This window comes from Bubalus kerabau, chromosome 9 (genome assembly GCF_029407905.1).
Source record: "Bubalus kerabau isolate K-KA32 ecotype Philippines breed swamp buffalo chromosome 9, PCC_UOA_SB_1v2, whole genome shotgun sequence".
Classification (NCBI taxonomy): domain Eukaryota; kingdom Metazoa; phylum Chordata; class Mammalia; order Artiodactyla; family Bovidae; genus Bubalus; species Bubalus kerabau.
Window position 1 is genome coordinate 36267002 of NC_073632.1, and position 23790 is coordinate 36290791.

Sequence of the window (23790 nt, forward strand, 5' to 3'; positions counted from 1 at the left end):
CACCCTCATGCCTCAGCCACAGTTTTTCTACAAAATTTAAAATTCTTATACCTGAGAGAATTGTTGTTTATTTTGTAATAAAAATTGGAATATAGGAACAAAGGATCCAAAGCTGGTAGTTGATGTTCGAAGTCTAAGGGCACAAAGAGTGTCCCTTTCCCAAAGTCTATACACTAGGCAGTAATTTTTTTTTTCTTTTGCTTAAAAGCAAAAGAGAAAATCTACTAGCCTTGTGGACACTGGAAGAGTCCAGTGGGTTTTACTCAGTGAAAAATACACAAATACATATGCCAAAGGAGTGGGATACCTAAGGTCCTCATGCTACCATTTGTAGTTCAAGAAATCAATTGGTTCAGCAACTTCTTTCTGTAATTGTGATCATGTAAATGTCCATCTTTTTTTCCCAGACACATTGGAGTATCAATCATATGAACACTATGCCTTGTAACAAGCTAAAACATATTTAAGCTGATATAATAAAAGCTTAGTATTTTGTGTTCCCTTGTGGAATATTTGTGCATTTATAAACTGTGTCATTTATATGGTTTGTGTAGTCATTAGATAAGTGACACTGATTCAAATAGTGTCCATGGGACAACATAGAGATTTTTAATTTTGTGTGTTACCAGGTGATGTTTGCTGCTGCTGCTGCTAAGTCGCTTCGGTCGTGTCCGACTCTGTGCGACCCCATAGACGGCAGCCCACCAGGCTCCCCCGTCCCTGGGATTCTCCAGGCAAGAACACTGGAGCGGGTTGCCATTTCCTTCTCCAATGCATGCTCTGATAAGCCTCGTAGGTTTGTCGACCACTTATAGCCTCGCTCATCTGCATATCCAATTAGTCAGCAGTCCTGAAGATTCTACCTCCTCAATATATCTCACCCCTATCCCCGTCTTTCCAGCCCTATTCTCCTGCTCTGCCTTCATTCTTTGAGATCTCTGGCCTGCACCACTGCCATCAGTCTTCTTCCATTCTTGCTCTCCCCAATTAATTTCTTCATATTTCTGCCAGAGTGCTCTTTGTTTTTGTTTGTTTGTTTATTTTTAATTTTACTTTAAAAAAATCACACAAGTAATGCACATTTACTGGTTTAAAAAAAATTAAGATATACACCAGAAAAAATAAGAAAAAAATCACCAATAACTCTACTATCCAGAGATAACCTTTCAGTATATGACCTTCCAAATTTTTTTCTATGCAGTTTACTTTGATGCTTAAACATTTTTTTTTTTAATTTACAAAATTGGAATGCTCTATATACTCTGCAGGACTCTGCTTTTTCACTAATGTTTATAATGAACATCTTTCCTTGTCAATAAATATACATCAATAGAATAATTTTAACTGCTGTGTGGTATTCCACTGTGTGGCTGTAACATGATTTATTTCACAGTCTCTCACTAGAACATTTAACGTGTCTTCAATTATTCCACTATTAGAAACAATGCTGTGATAAACATCCTTGTACAAACATCTTGATGAAGGTTATTTTATTATTCCCATGGAATAACTCCCTAGATATGGAATTGGGAGGCCAAAGAGGATGTACATTTGTTAAGTTTCTGATTTGTAAGATAAATTGCTATACCTCTCTCACCTACCCCATTTTTTCATTTTATATTACCAACCAGTGGTTTCTGAATGTCTTACTCACGTCTTTTCCAACACTGGGCATTATTATTCATTTTATTCTTTGCCCATCTGATAGGTAAAAAATTGTATTTGGTTGTTTTATTGCATTTCTTTGATTCTTAGGGAAGCTAAGTTTTCATAATTTATTGGCCATTTGCATCTCTTCTGTGAATTAATTCATGACTTCTGCCCATCTTTCTTCTGGGGTACAGAGCAATCTTTTTAAAATACAGATCTGATCATACTACTCTCATTCAATGTCGGCCCCAAATTCTCAGGCCCTTCATGATTTGGTCCTTACCTACCTCTTTAAACTGTCTCTATTACACGGATCATGATGAAAAGCACCAACCACACTGAGCTACTTGTATTCTTGAGAAGTGTTTCATGCCTCTGTGTGTTCATACATGCTCTTCTTGGTCTCTGGAATGCCCTTCCCTTTCTTCTTCATTTAGCTAATTCCTACTCTGATTCAGCTCAGTTTCTCTAGCCAGCTCCCCTATTCTACTCCTACCCAAGCCCCAGAAAATCCTGTGGTTTCCTATCACAGCACTTTTCATGTTATGCGGTGATCAGTTCAGTTCAGTTGCTCAGTCGTGTCCGACTCTTCGCGACCCCATAGCTAGAGACAAATTACAATTGAAGAGACTGCTGCTGCTGCTGCTAAGTCACTTCGGTCGTGTCCGACTCTGTGCGACCCCATAGACGGCAGCCCACCAGGCTCCCCCGTCCCTGGGATTCTCCAGGCAAGAACACTGGAGGGGGTTGCCATTTCCTTCTCCAATGCATGAAAGTGAAAAGTCAAAGTGAAGTCGCTCAGTCGTGTCCGACTCCTAGAGACCCCATGGACTGCAGCCTACCAGGCTCCTCCGTCCATGGGATTTAGCTCTAAAATAACTACTACAGATTTTTGCTTTCAGAACACATTATCATTTTTTTTTTTTTTCAAACTTAAAACACATCAGTGCCCTTCACTTGTGGATTTAGCTTCCTCTAAGTTGCTATCACTTCTCTCACTTACATTTTCTTTTTAAACAAGAGTTACACTTCTTCAGTGAAGCTGCTTATAGTTTGGAACTACATGGTTTCAAGCGATATTGGCCATGTTACTTTTTAATCCATCAATGTCCATAGCTTTTAAAATGGAAAACCCCTGTAGAAAAGAAGCATATAAAACTAACACAGAAAGTTCTGATTCAATAGTACCTCAAGCTAGCTACCCGCTATATGTAACTATCTGCTGCTAATAGGGTACTTTAAGAAGTTCATTAACTCTGGGAGACTGCTTAATAACAACTCACAGAGGACAGCATATTTATCCTGCACACATATAATTGTTCCAGCAATAAGTTACTGATTTATACTTGAATCATTTATTTTATTCAATTTCATATTTTTCTTCTAAATCTCTGACATAAGCCTTCAATTTAAGAGCAACTGGTTATAAAGGTCAGTGGGTTATGAATTACTATAACTCAAACAATTTTATGCAAGCTCAAGTATTTATTAAACACTTAAGCACCAGGCTAAATTGAGAACTAAATAATAAAGAAATTATAAGGCTTAGTTTCTATTTTAGAATTTCATTGAGAAAAGAGAATAAAAGTTGTGGAGACATGCATATTTTTTAATACCCCACTTATATGTATCAGAGTTTTTAATATATACACATATATGTATGAGTTATGGAGAGCTAAAATTATATATTACTATTGTTGTTGTTGCTGTTCAGTCACCCAATCATGTCTGACTCTTTGCAACCCTATGAACTGCAGCAGTCCAGGCCTCCCTGTTGTTTATATAATGTTATACAGTGTATACAATTGTATAGCATATAGAGTTGTGCTATTAAATAATATTTATATATTATATAATGTACTTATGCATCTAATATACATGAAATTAATATATCTACAATGCACATTTTATTTGTATGAATATACATTACATTTATACATTAATATATATACAGTGAATATTATAAAATATACATTATGTGGTCTATGATAATATAATTATATGATAAAGTATCAAAATTGAGGCTTTTTTCATTCATTCAACAAACATCAGTGGAGTAGAAGGGAGGTTGGCAAACTCTTTTGTAATGAGTCAGATAATATATATTTTAGGCTTTGCAATCCTTATAGTCTGTTGGGACCAGTCTACTCTGCAGTTCTGCGATGCACAAGTGAATGGATGTGTCTGTGGTCCAATAAAGCAGAAGTTTTTTCTATTTTCTACATGACCTATCCTCCTGTTTGCTCACTGTCATCATTCAACCCTTGCTTGCTCACAGACACAAGGACTCCTTGTCTGTGGCCTTCACCACAAGACTTAGTATTTTTTTTTTTTCTATCTGGAATTCCCTTTCCTCAGGTATCTGTATAACTTGCTTCATCACCCCTTCAAGTCTTTGCTCAAATACCACTTCCTAATAAAGACTTTCTTACTGTCATTTACTGCATGGTATATAATATTGTCCCAAAACATCCTATAGCCTTTTCCAAAACTCTGCATTTTGCTCCATGGCACTGATTTAACCCTGTGGTTGGGAAGAGCATAGACTCTGGAGCAAAAATGTTTGAGTTGAATTCTGGCTGTTTCACTTACTGTGTAACTCCAGGCTAATTATTTTCTCTCTCTAGGGCTCATTTTCCTTTACACATAAAATTAACATACTAGTAGCGTATAACTCATGGAACTGTTTGAAAGAATTAGCTAATATATAATGCATTTTATATACATAAAATGCCAAATTAATGTTGAGCTGAATGAAATTTCTAAAAATAATATAAGAATAAAAAGAAATAATCCAGCAGGAGGCAGGAAAGAAGAAAAATAGGAAAAGAAAACATATATATATATATAAAGTAAAAAATACAAGACAAGTTGCAAGAGTAAACACATGCTGTTAACCATTAATTATAATCATTAGCTCCAATATATGTAAATGGATTAAATCCAATTATTGAAAAAAACAGATTGTTAGGTTAGATTTTTTTTTTAATAGAAATCCAGCTTTATGTTGCTGATAAGAAAAACATCCAAAACACTCTTACACACACACACACAACACATGTACATATACACACACATATGTATTGAACTTAAAATGCTGCTGCTGCTGCTGCTGCTGCTAAGTCACTTCAGTTGTGTCCAACTCTGTGTGACCCCATGGACTGAAGCCTACCAGGCTCCTCCAACCATGGGATTTTCCAGGCAAGAGTACTGGAATGGGTTGCCATTTTCTTCCCCTTAAAATGATGAAAGGAGATTTATTTGGCAAAAACTAATCAAAAGAAAACCAAGGTAGCGTATTAATTTTAGATAAACTATGTTATGGCAAAATTCATTATATGATAAAAAGACAGATAAAAATAAAAATACAATTGTATTCAAGATATGATGAACTTGTATGTTCCTATCAGTCTGTTATCATAGTGTGGGTGGCATATGAACAACAAACATTTATTTCTCACAGTTCTAGAAGCTGAAAGTCTGAGATCAGGGTGCCAGTGTGATTGGATGAGAGCCTTCTTTCAGGTTACAGACTTCTTGTTGTATCTTTCCATGGCAGATGGAGCTAGGGAGCTCAGTAGGACTTATTTCATAAGGACACTAATTTAATTCAAACAGGCTCCACCCTCATGAGTGAAACACTTTGCAAAGTTCCCACCTCCTAATATGGTTACACTGGGTGTTAGGATTTCAACATTTGTATCCTTTGCGGTGGGAGCAGAGACAAAAATTCAGATCACAGCAGTACCTAAAATACATATGCAAGGATTTTTTCTTGTGGCACTATTTATAACAGCAAAAAAATTATGTTGTTAAAAATCATGATTAAAAATTCAAATTATAAATATATTATATATGCTATGTTTGTAAAATATGTATATAAACTTATATTTGCATAGAAAAGAAATTTAAAAGATATCAAACACTTACCAGCAGTTGTTATTTCTAGATGTTAGAATTGTAGGTGTTAATTTTTAAATTTCTTTCTTAAAAATGTCTTCTTATTTAATACAATGTACATCAATATGCATAATCTTTAAAAGCAGGAAAATAAATAATTTTACTTCAAAGTTTTACTAGTAAACCACAGAATGCATCATGAAATCAACATTAACTTAATTTTTAAAAAGGAACTTCTCACAGAGTGCTTATTAAACAGCTATTTCCAACTGAATATTGAACACATTCAGATATTTCAATTCTTTGTTGCCTCAAAGCTGAGTTCAGCACTCCAATTTTAACCTATATCCATCGTAGAAGTTCTTCACATATTTATTGAGAACATAAATATTTATTAGCATATCTTATTTTCCTCCAGGGTAACCTCAATCTCTATCAACACTCCAAACTCTCAGTTTCCTCACTTCAGTTTTGCAGGGATGAGGGTATATTATTTATGTTTTCACACACGTACATTCTAAACATTTGAGATATGAAAATCCCCTGCTCACATTATCACTCATTTAAATCATTTTGGGCAATGCCACAGGAGAAATGGTAAGAAGAAATAAAATGGACTTCAGTTGTTACATTTCATGATCTAAACAGAAAGGTCTGGACAAGGAGCTTGGTCGGCTACAGTCCATGGGGTTGCAAAAGAGTCAGGCACGATTTTACAAATAAGCAGCAACATTTTAAAGGAGGTTTTCTGCATTCATGGGTGTTTCTCTCTTAAATCTGCACTTGACCTCAGGTGCTGCCTAGCTGTCCTCTCTCTCTCTCTGATTCTCCTTTCCGTCCCTGATCTTAAGCCTTGGGTTAGGCTTGAGTTAAGAAAACGAGAGAAGCCTTGAATTGTAAGTAAAATTAGAATTTTACATTAAATTCCATTCTTCAAATATTTGAAAATGACTGAAAATTATGAAATCTTTCCAAAATGCTGAGAAGAAAGGATAAGAAAGATTGATCCTGGAGATTATGTTTGAGTGGTGGTGTTGAACCCTACTGAGTTGGATCCATGTAAAGAACCAATTACAATTCATTCCTCTGGGAGTTCAAACCCGGTGCCCTGTGACAACAAAGAGGGGAGGAATAGGGTGGGAGGTAGGAGGGTGGTTCCAGAGGGTGGAGACATATGTATACTTATGGCTGATTCATGTTGATGTATGGTAGAAATCAACACAATACTGTAAAGCAATCATTCTCTAATTAAAAATTTAAAAATTTTTAAAAATTCATTCTTATTATCAGTCCATTCCATGTCATGCTTACTGTACTTCTCATGGGTTGTTGTTTTACCAGAGTTTCCAAGTTGATATGCACTCTGAAGATCTTTCCTGCAGTCTTAAAGTATTTAATCTCCTCTCTATCTTCATCATAGGAGCTGCACGACACTATATATATATAACTTTTTTCTTCAGTGCAGCTGTCCTTCATATATTGTGAATTTGTTTACAATAATCACATTGAAAAACTAGATATATGCTTCTAAAGTGAAGTGAAAGTGTAAGTCACTCAGTCATATTCAACTCCTTGCGACCACGTGGACTGTAGCCTGCCAGGCTCCTCCGTCCATGGGATTTTCCAGGCAAGCACACTGGAGTGGGTGTCCATTCCCTTCTCCAGGGGATCTTCCCAACCCAGGGATCTAAACCAGGTCTCCTGCATTGCAGGCAGATTCTTTACCATCTGAGCCACCATGGAAGTCCCATACGCTTCTAAGTGCATTCTTAAATCAGTCATCAATACATAACAAGTGCAACACTCTAATTTATGTTTGACTAATTCCTTTGGCCAATATTATAAAAGACTTCAAGTTGCAGTCAAAATGACATTAGATGTTTTTGAGAAGGAAGAAAGATATGAAGTATAACAATTATAACAACTTTCTCTCTCTGAAGGCTTTATTGTGTAGAGATTGGCTGTAATTTGTATCTGGATCTTGAAAAACACAGAAAGACATATATACTCCTATGCCTAAAAACAGAGAATGTATGTATCCGATGTATATGTATATTTATATCTATATATATATGTATATGTATATACATACATATCTATATGTACATTTAGATTTATATACAAGTCATTTTTGGTATAATAAATCTCTTCAGAATTAAGATGTTAAGTTGCTGATTACTGTTTTAAATGTGTCTGGGCTAGAGCTTCTGAGTGTCTGCCCAGACAAAACAAGGGGCCCTGGAAAGATTCTCAAAAATATTCTTCTCATTTATGCCAATTAAGGGTTATTGAGTTTTCAAGATCTCTCTTTGAATCATTAATCATTCACATCTAAACATGAACTAATCAGCTAATTTTGAAATCTTACAGATTAGCAGATTTAATAGATGAGTAATATAAGTAAACTAGACATACTTTGGGGAAAGAAAGGCCTGAACAGAATCTCAGAGTAGACAATGTGAGAGCAGCGACCAGTTTGGGTTTAGAGAAAATAGGAAAAAATAGCTACAAAGAATAGAAAAGAGAAAGAGAACTAAATGAACACACAACACAAATTCAGCATCTATGCAATTTTGACAGTGGCAAATCTGGATGATGTCCCCAAGATCCACCCCTGAACTCAACATCCGAGCTGTCATATGTTGTTGGTCCTTGCATGTATCTTTCTCCACTCTGCCTGAATTAGTCTTGTCAGCTGAGGAATAATGGCTTTATAAAGTCAATATCTCTGTATAGAAACAGAACCATTAAAGTTCCCCTCAATCCTTTTGTCAATTCAGAAATGAGAAAACACATCATCTGCCTGTTAGTAGTAAATAATGAGACAAGTAGACTTTAGTATAAATGCAGTTGGGACTGGAGGAGATATCACGTCTATATCTGAAACAATATCCTGCAATAAAAAAGTAATAATAGGAGTAAATTTAAAAGATCATGAAAATTTTAAATATGATTACAAAAATAAAAATTCAGCTGAGAATTAAGTGATAAAATGAAGATCACCTCTCAGAAATCACAACAATTTAAAAGAGGTGAAAATGTAAGAGCAAAGATAAAAAAAGAGAAAAAAAATAAAACTTAGAAGACCAGTTCATGACATCTTCATCCAACATGCAATTAAAAGAATTTCCAGGAACAGAATGAAAAAGAGAAGTGGGAGGAAATCGTCATTTGATCGATAAAACTAAATATCCCAGAATTGAAGTAGATCATAAAACCCTAGATTCAAAGGTGAATGGCACTGAATGAAAAAACAAAACACAACATTACATTAAGAAACTGTAGCACACCAAGAATAAGGAGTATATCCTAAAAACCCTCAGAGGATTAAGCTGATCACCTAAAAAGGCCTGTTTGGAAATTCTCATCACTGGATCCTGGTTGACATGGAGAAATTCCTTTAAAGTCCTGAGGAAACAGTTTTTTCCATTCTGAGAGTCCGAAAGTAGGCAATTACCTGTCTTTTGGGAGATAAAATTGAGACATTTTCACATATACAGGGACCACCACAACCTACCTCTGTGCGCTTCTTAGGATACTCTTTATGGCAGTGTGGCTCAGAACAGTGTGGTCTCGGTCCAAAAAAAATAGTATTTCAATAGCCAATCTTTCCATTTTTCTGCTTTTGGGATTGGGAAGGGACTGGATAGTTGTCTCTCTTTCTCCCAGATGGTCTTGGAATGGTAATCCTAGCTCCTACCTTATAGGTAAATTTTGATTATTTAAGCCAATCATACTAATTTCATTTTCTTTGCCAACATTTTGTTTAGGAGTGAGACAAGAGCAGATACCTGCATAGGCTTCTAGGTTAAGTCTTCCTCACCTTGAAGTAGAGAAATAAAAAAGAGATGATATTTTCATGCCTATGTGTGATCCTTAGAATTGTGACTTCCATGTCGCCATCCTGACAGCAGCAAGACAGTTGGACAAAGAAGATAACTCTCAGGCTGGCAAAGCAGAAAAAATGGAAAGTAATTACATCCTTGCTTCCATTTAGTTATTGAATTAAACAGCCCTAGAGTCACTCCATCTCAGGCCTTCTTTTGTGTGAGGTGATTATTTTTGTAATTACTTAGGTCATCTTGGTGTAGTTGTGTTCCTTGTAGTCCAAACTATTCTACTGATACAAAGAAAAAGATGTGCAATTCAGGAAATTGGAGGATAAAATATGAAAAACAGAGAAAGTCTCCAGATGATAGTTATGTAAAAGGTCCAGATGGCAAACAAAACCAGAAAAAATTCATAAGACAGCCTCTAGAGAAAAAGTCAAGCTAATAGAATGCTTGATTGGTAGATTAAAAAACAAAAGTATGATAAACCAAATAGTACAGGGAAAAGAAAGAAACAAGGGAAATGAGGAAAACTAAAAAACTGTACACAAAAGAAAAAAAATTATGGCAAACCATTGGTTCTGTAAAGAGCAGGATTTTACTACTCACAGTAATGTAAACACTGTTTTCGTTTGAATTTTTAGAATGAACTTATGGAAAATTGAACAGCTTAGCTTGGGTTATAGAACATAAAATAGAGTTGTTAGCATTAACAATTCCAAAGTTTAGATGACAAAACTGTAAAAGGGAAAAGATGGAAAGGAGGTTTTAAAACAATGAAATCCTTATCTTATATACTGCAAAAATGAAGATATGCTAATAGAAATGGAGCAAAAGCAATTTCTTAAGTATGCAAATGTGTCAAAATTTATGTAAAATGTAATTACTATCATAATGGAAAAATTTTCAATTGTAGGGTCTTTGCTTTTGCTTTTTTTTTACATCTTGGATGTACAGCCCAGATTTCCATAAAAGGAATCCCTTTATCCCAGTCCTAGCTCAAGATCTCTTTCCAAGCAAGACTTCCCTGACTCTATGTAAAGCTGTATGTGGTTCCACCCACATTTTCCCTTAATATTGCCATGCTTTATTGCCTTCATTTCACTCCATTAACATTTGAATTTTCTCATTAATTTATTTACATATTTATCTCTCTCCTCATATAACCATATGCTCTTTGAGAGCATGGACCTTATCTGCTTCATTAATTGTTGTATCCCCACGACCTGGCACATAGTGACTATATTTTAAATGAATAAATGAGGAAGGGAATGAGAAAAGCACAGTAAGCCAGCATAACATGAAATCAAAATATAAGGCATAAAATCAATAACATAATACATTTCAATGTGAGGATATTATAAAGAGATATAAAGACAACCAGAGAAGAAATAGTAAAAAGATTTAAAAGTGGTTAAGTTACCTTTTGGAAGGCATTGTCAAGTATGAACTTTCTATATATTGTGTTTCAGACTCTATTTATAATATCCTATGTTTTTTTTTGTGATGACATTTAATATCCTTAATTCATTTTTTTAACCACTTGCACATGTCTTCCTAGTCCTCCCGTGCTGGGACTGAAGATCATAAATTGAGGAAGATGGTGCAGCAACTTCATTTCTTAGACAAATGAGTATAATACTTGGATAAATCATTATCCTGCAGGCAGTGCTCTCATAAAATGCTTTATGCCTCTAAAGTGTCTGAAACAGACTCATCTACTGGAACATTGACCTACCCTTTCACAGCCAACTGACAGTTTGATCTTGACTATAAACTTATTACAGAAAACAGGAAATTTAAAGAGAAAGACATTTGTCTCTAAGTGTACCAGTGTCCCTCACCTATCCATGTGCTCAGTCGCTCAATCATGTCTGACTCTTTGCAGCCCCACAAATTGTGGCCTGCCAGGCTCCTCTGTCCATGGAATTTTCCCAGTAAGAATACTAGAGTAGGTTGCCATGCCCTCCTCCAGGGGTTCTTCCCAACCCAGGGATACTCCCGCATCTCTTGCATTAGCAGGTGGATTCTTTACTTGTAGCACCACCTGGAAAGTCCTACTATCTATAGAGAAATAATTTATTTTGTAGATTTCATAATGAAAAGATAATTGTTTTGTCTGAATTTAATATTCCTGGGAGAAGTAACAAGGATTCACTTGGTGTTTAAAGATAAGAGCTGAAGGAAATATTATTTATTTTTAATAAAAAATAATTATTGAAGGATGCTGAAACAAAATTGAAATTCCCTGGGGTTTTAATTTCATCCTAGACCTCAAAGAAATATAACAGAAAAATTTTCCTTTTTATTCTGTATTACAGGCAGAGTTAAGACATTTCTCAGCATATCATTACTGTCTGTTTATTCCTAATGTCTTTTATATTGCAACTCCTGCTGTTATGAGGTCAATAGAGTCTCCTATCAAATTGGGTAATCTGCACCCTATCATTAAGTGTTTGGTATGAATTCTTTGATTTGACTCTGAATAGAGTAAATGACTCATGGAACAAAATTCTTTGATGAACTGTGTATACTCTGATTTGCTATTTTTAATAATACTGTTTACTTTCACCAACAAGGATGAAAAACAACTTTTCCCCTATAAGACGACAGTAGATCTGATGGAGAGAAGTATGGAATATGACTGTACACAAAAGAGAAACATAAATGAAATCATTTAATGCTTTTTAAACTTCCAGAAAAATCTTTATAGATAATTCCAAGTTGTCCGAGTCCTCTGTGTACTTACTGATATTTGAAAGTTTGGTATTAAAGTTTTCTATTATTGTTTTGCTGTCTGTTTCTCCCTTCAGTCCTGACAATGTGTGCGTCATATATTTGGGTGCTTTGATGTTGGGTGCACGCGTATTTATAATCGTTATATCTTTCTGATAAAGTGACCCATTTATTATTATACAATGACCTTCATTGTAGAGTTGATTTATAATGTTGTGCTAGTTTCTTCTGTGCAGCAAAGTGAATCATTTATACATAAACATATATCCCCTCTCTTTTAGATTCTTTTCCCATATAGATCATTATGGAGTATTGAGTAAAGTTCCCAGTGCTATACAGTAGGTCCCCCTTAGTTATTTATTTTATATATAGTAGTGTGTACATGTCAATCCCAACCTCCCAATTTACCCCTCCCCCACCTCCCCCCGGTAACCATAAGATTGTTTCCTACATCTGTGATTCTATTTCTGCTTTTAAAATAAATTTATTTGTATCATTCTTTTAGATTCCACATACAAGAGATATCATATGATATTTGTCTTTGTCTGACTTAAATCACAATTTTGAGTCATCTTGTCTGATTTTTATTTCCTTTTTATTTTTTATTATAGTTGACATACAATATTATATTAGTTACAGGAGTAAACCTAGTAATTTGAAATTTAAATTCATTGTGAATTGATCACCATGATAAGTCTAGCAAGCATCTGTCACCATACAAAGCTGTTAAAATTATTGACTAAATCATTTATTTAGAACTTGAAATGTGAACCTCTTAATCCCCTTCACCTAGTTTGCCTGACTCTCTGCCACCCCCTCCTCTGGTGACCACCAGCTTGCTCTCTGTATCTATGAATCTGTTTCTGTTCTATTTGTTCGTCTCCTTGTTTTCTTCTTTTCAGTGCATAGATTCTCATCCGCTCACCTATCAGTGGACACTTAGGTTGTGTCTGTATCTTGACCACTACACAGGTCTGGCCCCTGGCATGACTGGCTGTGAGACCTAGCTGCAACTATTCTGGGTACACTGGTGTGTGTGGCTGGCCCCCAGAGTGAGAGCCTCTTTGGAGGGGCTCTTGTGCTGGCCAAGGCCACCATCTAGGCTTGGAAGGACTGGGCTCCCCTCCCCCAGATCAGGAACCACATTGAAGGGGTTCAGGGATGTTCACCATGTGTGATGGGACAGGAACTCCTTTGGAGGTGGCAGCCAAGCCCTGTAGGTGACATGAGGCAGATCCTCAAGGGAACCAGGGTGCACCGTGTTAGCGAGGTTGATGGAGAGTGACAAAAATGGCACCCTCCGACACTGAACCTGATAGTAGGAGCTTGACACTTGGTGCCTACCAGCATTTCTGCCTCCGGAGAAAGTTCCACCAGAATCCTGCCCTTCTGGCACACATTCTAAAACTAGTCAATGACCGCCTATGGCTCAAGCTGCTGCCTTTCCTGAGACTCAGAGTAAGTAAGATTGCGTGAGAGTGTTTCAAGAGGAGAGCCTCAGTCTCCTGCAACCCTTTGGCTCTCCAAGATACAAGCCCTGCTGGTTTTCAAAGCCAGACATTGTGGGTGTTCTTTTTCCCAGTGCAGTTCCCCCAGGATGGGGAGACTAACCTGGGGCTTGAATCCCAGATTCTTCAGGACGAAACTGCAGTTGTGACATCCATTTGTGGGTTCCCACACTGGAGGTGTGGGTTCTGACATCTCTGCACCCCTTACCTGTCTCAGCGTGGCCTTTTCTTTATGTCCTTAATTGTAGAAAATCTGGTCTGCTAGTCTTCTGGTCATTCTCAGAGACAGTTGTTCTCAATGTAGTTGTTAATTGTAATTTGGGTGTGTTCATGGGAGGAGTGAGTTCAGGATCTTCCTACTCTGCCCTCTTGATCTAGAGCTGCAGCTATGCTGCCGCTGCTGCTAAGTCGTTTCAGTCGTGTCCGACTCTGTGCGACCCCATAGACGGCAGCCCACCAGGCTCCCCCATCCCTGGGATTCTCCAGGCAAGAACATTGGAGTGCAGCTATACGCATCCTTAAATTGAAAATGAGTCTCCTATAGACAGCTTTGTTTTTTTGTTTTAATTTAATTTTATTTTTTAAACTTTACATAATTGTATTAGTTTTGCCAAATATCAAAATGAATCCACCACATGTGTTCCCCATCCTGCACCCTCCTCCCTCCTCCCTCCCCATACCATTCCTCTGGGTCGTCCCAGTGCACTAGCCCCAAGCATCCAGTATCGTGCATCGAACCTGGGCTGGCAACTCGTTTCATACATGATATTTTACATGTTTCAATGCCATTCTCCCAAATCTTCCCACCCTCTCCCTCTCCCACAGAGTCCAAAAGACTGTTCTATACATCAGTGTCTCTTTTGCTGTCTCGTACACAGGGTTATTGTTACCATCTTTCTAAATTCCATATATATGCATTAGTATACTGTATTGGTGTTTTTCTTTCTGGCTTACTTCACTCTGTATAATAGGATCCAGTTTCATCCACCTCATTAGAACTGATTCAAATGTATTCTTTTTAATGGCTGAGTAATACTCCACTGTGTATATGTACCACAGCTTTCTGATCCATTCATCTGCTGATGGACATCTAGGTTGCTTCCATGTCCTGGCTATTGTAAACAGTGCTGCGATGAACATTGGGGTACACGTGTCTCTTTCAATTCTGGTTTCCTCAGTGTGTATGCCCAGCAGTGGGATTGCTGGATCATAAGGCAGTTCTATTTCCAGTTTTTTAAGGAATCTCCACACTGTTCTCCATAGAGGCTGTACTAGTTTGCATTCCCACCAACAGTGTAAGAGGGTTCCCTTTTCTCCACACCCTCTCCAGCATTTATTGCTTGTAGACTTTTGGATAGCAGCCATTCTGACTGGTGTGAAATGGTACCTCATAGTGGTTTTGATTTGCATTTCTCTGATAATGAGTGATGTTGAGCATCTTTTCATGCATTTGTTAGCCATCTGTATGTCTTCCTTGGAGAAATGTCTATTTAGTTCTTTGGCCCATTTTTTGATTGGGTCATTTATTTTTCTGGAGTTGAGCTGTAGGAGTTGCTTGTATATTTTTGAGATTAGTTGTTTGTCAGTTGCTTCATTTGCTATTATTTTCTCCCATTCTGAAGGCTGTCTTTTCACCTTGCTAATAGTTTCCTTTGATGTGCAGAAGCTTTTAAGGTTAATTAGGTCCCATTTGTTTATTTTTGCTTTTATTTCCAATATTCTGGGAGGTGGGTCATAGAGGATCCTGCTGTGATGTATGTCAGAGAGTGTTTTGCCTATGTTCTCCTCTAAGAGTTTTATAGTTTCTGGTCTTACATTTAGATCTTTAATCCATTTTGAGTTTATTTTTGTGTATGGTGTTAGAAAGTGTTCTAATTTCATTCTTTTACAAGTGGTTGACCAGATTTCCCAGCACCACTTGTTAAAGAGATTGTCTTTAATCCATTGTATATTCTTGCCTCCTTTGTCAAAGATAAGGTGTCCATATGTGCGTGCATTTATCTCTGGGCTTTCTATTTTGTTCCATTGATCTATATTTCTGTCTTTGTGCCAGTACCATACTGTCTTGATAACTGTGGCTTTGTAGTAGAGCCTGAAGTCAGGTAGGTTGATTCCTCCAGTTCCATTCTTCTTTCTCAAGATCGCTTTGGCTATTCGAGGTTTTTTGTATTTCCATACAAATTGTGAAATTATTTGTTCTAGCTCTGTGAAGAATACTGTTGGTAGCTTGATAGGGATTGCATTGAATCTATAAATTGCTTTGGGTAGTATACTCATTTTCACTATATTGATTCTTCCAATCCATGAACATGGTATATTTCTCCATCTATTAGTGTCCTCTTTGATTTCTTTCACCAGTGTTTTATAGTTTTCTATATATAGGTCTTTAGGTAGATATATTCCTAAGTATTTTATTCTTTCCGTTGCAATGGTGAATGGAATTGTTTCCTTAATTTCTCTTTCTGTTTTCTCATTATTAGTGTATAGGAATGCAAGGGATTTCTGTGTGTTGATTTTATATCCTGCAACTTTACTATAGTCATTGATTAGTTCTAGTAATTTTCTGGTGGAGTCTTTAGGGTTTTCTATGTAGAGGATCATGTCATCTGCAAACAGTGACAGTTTTACTTCTTCTTTTCCAATTTGGATTCCTTTTATTTCTTTTTCTGCTCTGATTGCTGTGGCCAAAACTTCCAAAACTATGTTGAATAGTAATGGTGAAAGTGGGCACCCTTGTGTTGTTCCTGACTTTAGAGGAAATGCTTTCAATTTTTCACCATTGAGGATAATGTTTGCCGGGTTTGTCATACATAGCTTTTATTATGTTGAGGTATGTTCCTTCTATTCCTGCTTTCTGGAGAGTTTTGATCATAAATGGATGTTGAATTTTGTCAAAGGCTTTCTCTGCATCTATTGAGATAATCATATGGTTTTTATTTTTCAATTTGTTAATGTGGTGTATTACATTGATTGATTTGCGGATATTGAAGAATCCTTGCATCCCTGGGATAAAGCCCACTTGGTCATGGTGTATGATCTTTTTAATGTGTTGTTGGATTCTGATTGCTAGAATTTTGTTAAGGATTTTTGCATCTATGTTCATCAGTAATATTGGCCTGTAGTTTTCTTTTTTTGTGGGATCTTTGTCAGGTTTTGGTATTAGGGTGATGGTGGCCTCATAGAATGAGTTTGGAAGTTTACCTTCCTCTGCAATTTTCTGGAAGAGTTTGAGCAGGATAGGTGTTAGCTCTTCTCTAAATTTTTGGTAGAATTCAGCTGTGAAGCCGTCTGGACCTGGGCTTTTGTTTGCTGGGAGATTTTTGATTACAGTTTCAATTTCAGTGCTTGTGATGGGTCTGTTAAGATTTCCTATTTCTTCCTGGTCGAGTTTTGGAAAGTTGTACTTTTCTAAGAAGTTGTCCATTTCTTCCACGTTGTACATTTTATTGGCATATAATTGTTGATAGTAGTCTCTTATGATCCTTTGTATTTCTGTGTTGTCTGTTGTGATCTCTCCATTTTCATTTCTAATTTTATTGATTTGATTTTTCTCCCTTTGTTTCTTGATGAGTCTGGCTAATGGTTTGTCAATTTTATTTATCCTTTCAAAGAACCAGCTTTTGGTTTTGTTGATTTTTGCTATGGTCTCGTCTTTCTCTCTCTCTCTCTTTTTTTTTTTTAAGTCTTTTCAGCCCCCCTATGCTCTTTACTTAGGAGTTTAATCCATCTACTTTTCTACTTTTAATATAGTTAAAGACAGTAAGTTGTCATCGTCTCAATTTTTTTTTCTATTCTGTAGTTCTTTCGTCACTCTTTACTTCTTTTGCTGGCTTTGTGATGTATTGATTTTTTAAGTAATATTCTAGATTGATGCTTGTGGAGAAGCCTCCAGCTCCATGCCTTCTCTCAATCTCACAGAGCTGTGCTGAATACAAGTTTCTTGTTCTTAGCTGCCTCCACCAAACTTAGCAGGTTGTGTCAGCCGTCTTGGTGAGACAAGACAGAAGCCAGCCCCTCAGACAGCAAAGTAAAAGATGGTGCTCCAGGACACTCCCCTCTCCCCTGGGGAAGAAGCCTCAGGTTCTATGCCTCACCTCCCTCTCATAGAGCCATGTCAGCCACAATAAGTCACCTGCTCTTTTTCCTTTGATCTTAATGGAACCACGGTATCTGATGTATGTCAGATCCACCAGTTCTCTCCATAGGAGGCGAGACAGGAGACTGGCCCATAGGGTGGTGCACCAAAGAACCTGTTCCACCCTCTCTTTCCTGCCAGGTGCTGTCTTGGGGAGGGGCTGATGCAGGCAAAGTGAGATTGCTGTTCTCACTCACTTCTTTGTGGCTTCTTTTGGCTTTATGCTCATCTGAAGTAATACAACTTTTTCACTAGATCCTGGACTTCTCATAAAATTCTTTTGATCTACATATCATTGTTAAATTGTTGCTTTTGTGGGGGTAATGAGGGCCAAAATTTCTTATTCTGCCATTTTTTAATGGAACTTCTACTTCTATGAATGTGTATTTTATAAATTTTTTTCACATTCCTAGCTAATTTCTTTAACTCCCAAAACAAATTGAATTACTTTAATATATATAGTTAAAAGCCTAGTGATTGCAGTCAAATGCCCTCCAATTAATTTAAATTATGAGGCAAAAATTTTTAATATGAATATTGCTAAAATTATAATGTTTATTGCAATTGAAACGACTCAAAATCAGGGGGGCTGGCAATACTAATATTTTGTCATTTAAATGCCTACCCATTTAACTGTATTTAACTGTATTTATAGTATTTGTGTGAGTTATGAAAAAAATAGGAATATTTACCTTTAAAAAATTAACTTACTGAATGATAAACATCCCAATGAGGGCTACCATCCAAACAGTCCATTTGAAAGACTAAACACAAATGCCAATGCTGCTGCAACCATTTTTGGAAATTCTCCTTTGAAATGTCTTCGCAAGTCAACTTAGAAATCAGTATTCACTGTTTTCTAGTTTCATATTTTATTTATGATTCAAAATTTCACATTTTACCAAACATAAAATGAGATGTAAAAACATTATTGCCACTGCATTCAAGTGTAGGGTCTACTGACAGCACAGCTGATGTGGATGGATGTCCTCCTGACAGATGGAGAGCCGCAGGTGGTCACTATACCTGGAAGAGTTTAAGGAACAGATGGTATTTGTCTGTGCTTTTGAGCAACGATGAAAAGATGCTTATTCTTTTTATTTGAAGTGATATCCAGAAAGATATGAAAGAACAGAAAACTGCCTTGAGAATACCATGGTGAGCAAACAATGAGGACAAATAAGTTTTATGTGCTACAAAAGGAAAGAGCACATTTTCTTTCCATTTAAAAAGCTATAATCTAAAGAAGTTTGACTAAAAGCCTAAATTAAACTATAGAAAATGCATATTTTGAGATGCAATAGATCCTGATCTTTTTACTAGCCCAATTACACAAGCACATTGATGTCAACTTTATGGTAGAAATTATAACGTTTCAGAATGCCTTTTGCTTAGGTGTTGTGAGAGGCATCAGTAGGCAGACACACAAACCATAATCGCAGAAAACTAGTCTATCTAATCACATGGACCACAGCCCTGTCTAACTCAGTGAAACTAAGCCATGCCATGTGGGGCCACTCAAGATGGGCGGGTCATGGTGGAGAGGTCTGACAGAATGTGGTCCACTGGAGAAGGGAATGGCAAACCACTTCAGTATTCTTGCCTTGAGAACCCCATGAACAGGATGAAAAGGCAAAATGATAGGATACTGAAAGAGGAACTCCCCAGGTCGGTAGGTGCCCAATATGCTACTGGAGATCAGTGGAGAAATAACTCCAGAAAGAATGAAGGGATGGAGCCAAAGCGAAAACAATAGCCAGTTGTGCATGGGACTGGTGATAGAGGCATGGTCCGATGCTGTAAAGAGCAATATTGCATAGGAACCTGGAATGTCAGGTCCATGAATCAAGGCAAATTGGAAGTGGTCAAACAGGAGATGGTAAGAGTGAATGTCGACATTCTAGGAATCAGAGAACTAAAATGGACTGGGATGGGTGAATTTAACTCAGATGACCATTATATCTACTACTACTGTGGGCAGAAATCCCTTAGAAGAAATGGAGTAGCCATCATGGTCAACAAAAGAGTCCGAAATGCAGTACTTGGATGCAATCTCAAAAACGACAATGATCTCTGTTCATTTCCAAAGCAAACGATTCAATATCTGAGTAATCCAAGTCTATGCCCCAAACAGTAACGCTGAAGACACTGAAGTTGAACAGTTCTATGAAGACCTACAAGACTTTTTAGAACTAACACCCCAAAAAGATGTCCTTTTCATTATAGGGGACTGGAATGCAAAAGTAGGAAGTCAAGAAATGCCTGGGGTAACAGGCAAATTTGGTCTTGGAATACGGAATGAAGCAGAGCAAAGGCTAATAGAGTTTTGCCAAGAGAACACATTGGTCATAGCAAACACCCTCTTCCAACAACACAAGAAAAGACTCTATACATGGACATCACCAGATGGTCAACACCGAAATCAGATTGATTATATTCTTTGCAGCCAAAGATGGAGAAGCTCTATACAGTCAGCAAAAACAAGACTGGGAGCTGACTGTGGCTCAGGTCATGAACTCCTTATTGGCAAATTCAGACTTAAATTGAAGAAAGTAGGGAAAACCACTAGACCATTCAGGTATGACCTAAATCAAATTCCTTATGATTATACAGTGGAAGTGAGAAATAGATTTAAGGGCCTAGATCTGATAGAATGCCTGATGAACTATGCACAGAGGTTCGTAACATGGTACAGGAGACAGGGATCAAGACCATCCCCATGGAAACGAAATGCAAAAAAGCAAAATGGCTGACTGCAGAGGCCTTACAAATAACTGTGAAAAGAAGAGAAGCAAAAAGCAAAGGAGAAAAGGAAAGATATAAGCATCTGAATGCAGAGTTCCAAAGAATAGCAAGAAGAGATAAGAAAGCCTTCCTCAGTGATCAATGCAAAGAAATAGAGGAAAACAACAGAATGGGAAAGACTAGAGATCTCCTCAAGAAAATTAGAGATACCAAAGGAACATTTCATGCAAAGATGGGCTCGATAAAGGACAGAAATGGTATGGACATAACAGAAGCAGAAGATATTAAGAAGAGATGGCAAGAATACACAGAAGAACTGTACAAAAAAGATCTTCACGACCCAGATAATCACAATGGTGTGATCACTCACCTAGAGCCAGACATCCTGGAATGTGAAGTCAAGTGGGCCTTAGAAAGCATCACTACGAACAAAGCTAGTGGAGGTGATGGAATTCCAGTTGAGCTATTTCAAATCCTGAAAGATGATGCTGTGAAAGTGCTGCACTCAATATGCCAACAAATTTGGAAAACTCAGCAGTGGCCACAGGCTTGGAAAAGGTCAGTTTTCATTCCAATCCCAAAGAAAGGCAATGCCAAAGAATGCTCAAACTACCACACCATTGCACTCATCTCACATGCTAGTAAGGTAATGCTTGAAATTCTCCAAGCCAGGCTTCAGCAATACGTGAACCATGAACTTCCAGATGTTCAAGCTGGTTTTAGAAAGGGCATAGGGACCAGAGATCAAATTGCCAACATCCGCTGGATCATGGAAAAAGCAAGAAAGTTCCAGAAAAACATCTGTTTCTGCTTTATTGACTATGCCAAAGCCTTTGACTGTGTGGATCATAATAAACTATGGAAAATTCTGAAAGAGATGGGAATACCATATCACCTGACCTGCCTCTTGAGAAACCTGTGTGCAGGTCAGGAAGCAACAGTTAGAACTGGACATAGAACAACAGACTGGTTCCAAATAGGAAAAGGAGTACGTCAAGGCTGTAGATTGTCACCCTGCTTATTTAACTTATATGCAGAATACATCATGAGAAACTCTGGGCTGGAAGAAGCACAAGCTGGAATCAAGATTGCCGGGAGAAATATCAATCACCTCAGATATGCAGATGACACCACCCTTATGGCAGAAAGTGAAGAGGAACTCAAAAGCCTCTTGATGAAAGTGAAAGAGGAGAGTGAAAAAGTTGGCTTAAAGCTCAACATTCAGAAAACGAAGATCATGGCATCTGGTCCCATTACTTCATGGGAAATAGATGGGGAAACAGTGGAAACAGTGTCAGACTTTATTTTTGGGGGTTCCAAAATCACTGCAGATGGTGACTGCACCCATGAAATTAAAAGACGCTTACTCCTTGGAAGGAAAGTTATGACCAAGCTAGATAGCATATTCAAAAGCAGAGACATTACTTTGCCAACAAAGGTCCGTCTAGTCAAGGCTATTGTTTTTCCAGTGGTCATGTATAGATGCTAGAGTTGGACTGTGAACAAAGCTAAACGCCGAAGAATTGATGCTTTTGAACTGTGGTGTTGGAGAAGACTCTTGAGAGTCCCTTGGACTGCAAGGAGATCCAACCAGTCCATTCTAAAGGAGATCAGTCCTGGGTGTTCTTTGGAAGGAATGATGCTAAAGCTGAAACTCCAGTACTTTGGCCACCTCATGCAAAGAGTTGATTCATTGGAAAAGACTCTGATGCTGGGAGGGATTGGGTGCAGGAGGAGAAGGGGATGACAGAGGATGAGATGGCTGGATGGCATCACCGACTTGATGGACATGAGTTTGGGTGAACTCTGGGAGTTGGTGATGGACAGGGAGGCCTGGCGTGCTGCAATTCATGGGGTCACAAGGAGTCGGACATGACTGAGCGACTGTACTGATCTGAACTGAATTATCTTTGTACTCTTCTTCCCCTGGGTTGCCTAAGTGACAGAAATTAATATGATAAACTAACTGGTCCCTGGTGGTAAATAGTAGATGTTGAAGTAAGTTATTTCTCCTTTAAAAGCCTTCTAGAAATAGTGGTAAATTAATAAGATATCTTCTTTGAAACCAAAGATCATATACATATAATTGAAAGTTATTCTTCAAAATATCCTTCATCTTAGAAAACTAAGCTCAGTTGGTAAAGAATTCACCTGCAATGCGGGAGACCCCAGTTTGATTCCTGGGTTGGGAAGATCTGCTGGAGAAGGGATAGGCTACCCAGTGCAGCATTCTTGGGCTTCCCTTGTGGCTCAGCTGGTAAAGAATCTGCCTACAGTGTGGGAGACTTGGGTTTGATCCCTGGGTTGGAATATCCCCTGGGGAAAGAAAAGGCTACCCACTCCAGTATTCTGGCCTGGAGAATTCCATGGTCTACAGTCCATGGGGTTGCAAAGAGTCAGACATGACTGAGCGACTTTCACTCACATACTCATTCCAGGGAGGCTGTCACTAGTCAAAATATTTTGGGAACTTTTTTTTACAATTACCTTATTCAAGTTCTGAAACCAAAATAAAAAAAACAAAAAAGCTTATATTTATGTATACATTGTAATGATCATGCATATAAATCTAATAAAATACTTTTTATATTACTTTTGGATCCCAACAAATTTTGGGGCATCCATTGAACCTAATTCTAATTATCCACTAAACAAAAGGGATAGCAATCTGCCACTATTTAAGATTTCTGTAAGATTTTGACACAGAGTCTAAGGACTCAGACATGAGTTTGAATTCTACCTCTACATTTATAACCATGAGACTTTGAACTAGTATTACTTAAACTCTTCAAGTTTCTGTTATGAAATAATAGTGATAATATTGCTAATGTTTGAGCCCCAAATCATGATGCTGGAAGATGCTGGAACACTAGAAGTAAATTTTATGCATTCTATATCCTCAGAGCCATACATATCATACAGGGCATGCATTTAGAAGACGTTTATTGTCTACATAAATGATGGTTTCATTTTTCAAAACTATGATTTCTGCAATGAGAATTTATATACTTTATTAAGATTATTGGAGAATTAAAAAAAACACAATTTGAGGACTGTTTGAAAAATGTGTGATGGGTTAAAAAGAGGATGTTTTAGAGAAATGGAGAGCAGAACCTCTGCAGAAACTGGAAAGGAGATAAGATAGTTTGTTCAAGGTCACAAGAACACCTGAATGCATTCATCAGCCAGGATGCAGTGTGATAACATTAGAACAGGAAGAAAAAGAGGGGTCAAGTGAGAGAGTTCTAAATCCAGAGAAAATACAAAATACTGATTTCAGACCTGA

The 23790-nt window shown here is 37.3% G+C and overlaps 1 long non-coding RNA gene across 1 annotated transcript; it reads right to left on the bottom strand.

Moving 5' to 3' along the window:
- Positions 1-3875: 3875 nt before the first annotated feature.
- On the bottom strand, positions 3876-9221 carry LOC129659987 (uncharacterized). The gene is made up of 3 exons (XR_008718282.1): positions 9068-9221; positions 5581-5684; positions 3876-4886 (listed from the first exon to the last, which is right to left on the bottom strand). It is a non-coding gene; the product is annotated as an uncharacterized LOC129659987 (long non-coding RNA).
- Between the last annotated feature and the right edge of the window lie 14569 nt (positions 9222-23790).